This window comes from Peromyscus eremicus, chromosome X (assembly GCF_949786415.1).
Source record: "Peromyscus eremicus chromosome X, PerEre_H2_v1, whole genome shotgun sequence".
Lineage (NCBI taxonomy): Eukaryota > Metazoa > Chordata > Mammalia > Rodentia > Cricetidae > Peromyscus > Peromyscus eremicus.
The window spans coordinates 79,174,849-79,178,384 of record NC_081439.1 but is presented as its reverse complement, the minus strand read 5'-3'; the positions used below and the strand labels follow the sequence as shown (position 1 = coordinate 79,178,384).

The window sequence follows — 3,536 nt, the reverse complement described above, 5'->3', positions numbered from 1 at the left end:
AGCATACCCTCACAGGCACAGGGCAAATCATAATTTTAATAAAAATTGGAAATATGACCCATAGTATTGGGACTGAGCCTCTCCAGGCTGTTCAAAGGCATCATTTTCAAGGCCTGGGCATAGATCAGGCTCCAGGCATCCTACAGTGCTGGGAATATTCAGCAAGTGTTCCTTAATCTATTTTTCTTAGCTGACAAAGTAAGCACCTAGGATATTTTCTGGAAGTAGAGAATGTATACATTATAAATCCATAAAATAAAATATTTGCAAAATTGATTCTACTCCCAGTAAAGAGAGAGTGATGAATACCAGAATACAGTCAATTGAATTGATTAGTGTGGGAGTGTGTATCAGATATCAATTTTCTCTGAATTTTAAATGACGTAGCCAATTTCCATATCCTAGGAGAAGTTAATGTTCATGACACTTTCAGGTTATTCTAGTCTTTCTCAATCTCAGATCTCCTAGTTATATTATTCTGGCACATTTCACATGGTCAGAAGCCAAATTTTTCAGCCCTGGTCACTGATATGGAATAGAAAGGAATGGCCTAAAATTTTTAGAAGATTATGTCATACAGTTCAAGACTTGCCCTTATTTTCAGAACAGAAGAGGTATATGTGTGTATTTTGTTATCCATGAGAATTAAGATGTGAGAATGAATACTATTTTATTTCCCATGCATCTCAGTGATAAATACTCACACTTCCACAATTAACCTCAGCTCAGAGGTCAAAAATCAATAACATTCATTAATTCCACAAATGATAAGGGAAGGAGATGTTGGAACAAGTAGTAGATGTCACACTTCTTCTAGGAGTGGGTTGATGACTGCATTTGGGACTCACATTCTTGAAATTACAGCATTTGGCCCCACCTGTGTATTACATGTTATAATGATTGGAATAATAGAAAATAATATTTCAATATGGTTTATTTTCTGTCCTTATGAGCAAGCAAGCCTCCCTAGGAATCAGTTTTATTAATGAGACCAAATTACCAGCATCCCAGCTTGCTTGTCCTTGCTATAATGAATTTAAACAAATGGCCAAAAATAGTCCTTGGTAATTATGTTTTATAGGGACATAATCCATGTCATTTTTCTAAGTTGCTAGCAGGTGTTATGTACCCAGTAGGTGCTCAATAAATATTAATTGATGTTGATGTAACACTTTCCTCCTTGAAGTAGTCAATTTCTCATATTTTTGTATCCTTTGTTTTCTTCTATGCTTCCCTGATTACAAGGCCCTGATCAAAGATATTCCCACTTCTTGTGCTTACAAATACCACATATTTTTAAAAAATACTAAATTCTTTTTCTGTAATAAAAGTAACTTATGTCCAAGTATTCTTTTTGCCCTATCTAAGATTTTATTTCTTAAAAGTAAAAAAAAAAAAAAATGAGTGAGTTTCTGTAGTGTAGTGGTTATCACACTTGCCTAACATGCGAAAGGTCCCTGGTTCGAAACCGGGCGGAAACAAAGGTGTTTGTTGGGGTTGGGGATTTAGCTCAGTGGTAGAGCACTTGCTTAGCAAGCGCAAGGCCCTGGGTTTGGTCCTCAGCTCTGAAAAACAAAAATGAGAACACAGAACATCCTAAATGTACTTGGATAGTGTTTGTGATAACATGGTGTTACTTATAATAACATTAGACAACTAATAGGGGGCCTTTCTTATGCAAAGACAGGGCTAATGGTAACTGGGGTGGGTGGCTGCTCATTTTAGGATTAAGTGTATTCATTCCAATCAATCACACTTAAAATAACTTCAGGAGAGCCTCAAAGTCTATTAAATCTGGGCTAAAGTGTTATCATATAGAAGTTGGAACCACAGCCTTTTGCCCCAAGCCAGTTCAGCCACCAGCCCTCAATAACACAATTAAAAGAGTTAACTTAATAGTAGAAAGAAAAAAAAAAGGAGATTTATTGTTTTCAGTGTGGCCACATAGGGAATAGGGACAAAGAAATCTAGTGACTAGCCCACCCTCCTTCCCCACCCAGCAACTCCATCTTCAAGATCCTGAAGTGAGGTAAAATTGTAAATAGAGAGCCAAGAATATGCACTTCTAAGCAGTCTTGTGATCTCACCCATCACTGACCCATCATTATTTGGGTCATCCTTTCAAATCAAGAACCACAGATTTCTCTTTAGGATATCTTTATTTCTGCCAGGCCTCTTATAAAAGGAATGTGTTACAGAAGATGACAATACAATTTGTGGTAGTCTGGATGAGAATGTTCCCCCATAGGCTTATGCATTTGAAAACATGGTCCACAGTAGATGGAGCTGTTTGATGGGTATAGGGGTTGTGACCTTGTTGGAGGAAGTCATTGGTGGCAGCCGTGGCTCTCTAGGCTTCCTGCTTGTAGATGGATGTGTAAGCCCTCAGCTTCTGCTCTCAGCATGCAGTTCTTGCCTCCTGCTACTTCCACACCATCATCATGAACTCTAACCCTCTGGAACCCTAAGCCCAAATCAACACCTTGTTCTGTAACTTGCCTTGGTCATAGTGTTTCATTACAGCAATAAAAAAGGAACTAATAAAAATCTGGGATTGGTTTTACAAGGTAACCTATATTTATCACCAGAAGGGGAAAGAAAATGGATCTTAGAAGATGGGACACAAGCTAGCTTCTGATGAAGGAACAAAGCCAGGGACACATGGGATCAGTGATTCATTGTAACAGGATATCTTAGGTAGGGGGAATACAGGGCAATGAGTGCATTGAGAACGAGGGGTGCTTATGAGAAAGGCTTAAAAGGAGATTAAGACAATAGCAACAAAGTGCAGGAAAATTCTAGCAAATACAGATTTTTTGCAATATTAATCTTATTCCTAAGTTTAAATAAAATAGCAATTTATTTCTAGAAATGATTCTTAGACTTTTCTGTATATTAAAATAATTTGGGGAGCTTTCCTCAAAACACAGATCAGGACCCCACCCGAGAGAGGCCACTTTAATTCGTCTGGGAAAGGACCAAAACACTGGCCTTTTTTTTTTTAATTTCTCCCAGGCTGATTCTAATGTGTTGCTGGGTTAAGAACTACTGACCTGTAGTAAATTGGGGAGTTGAGGCTTGTTTCCCACATGGGAATGATTTCTAGTTAGTGTTTTTCTTCAAGCATTGGTTATCAAACTTAAGTGTGCATTCACTTAGGGGTATTTGCATATTTAATTAGCACCTTCGGACAATTCAGATTTCTATTCACTTACTTTGATGAAAAGAGCCAGAGATGAATGGGAATGATCAAAGTCTCCTCTACAAGTAGAAGATAAGATAAGGAATTCTCAACATGGACTATAGCTTTGCTACTTAAGGTTAGGTCCTCAGGCCAGTAACACTATCTAGATGCTTGTTTGAAATGCAAAATCTCCCACATCTACCCCAGACATACTATATATCAAAGTCTGCATTTTAACAAGATTCCCCCAGTCATTCAGCTACACATTAAAGTTTGAGAAGCACTGGTATGTAGCAACTTCAAATCTACTTTATAACTAGACCGTTCCTTAATTTCTTGTTCAAAATCACTG

General features: G+C 37.7%; 1 non-coding gene across 1 annotated transcript; it reads left to right on the top strand.

Annotated features, from left to right (window-relative positions):
- The first annotated feature begins 1,408 nt into the window (after positions 1 to 1,408).
- Trnav-aac (transfer RNA valine (anticodon AAC)) lies at positions 1,409 to 1,481 on the top strand. Its single transcript has one exon. It is a non-coding gene; the product is annotated as a tRNA-Val (tRNA).
- Positions 1,482 to 3,536: the final 2,055 nt, after the last annotated feature.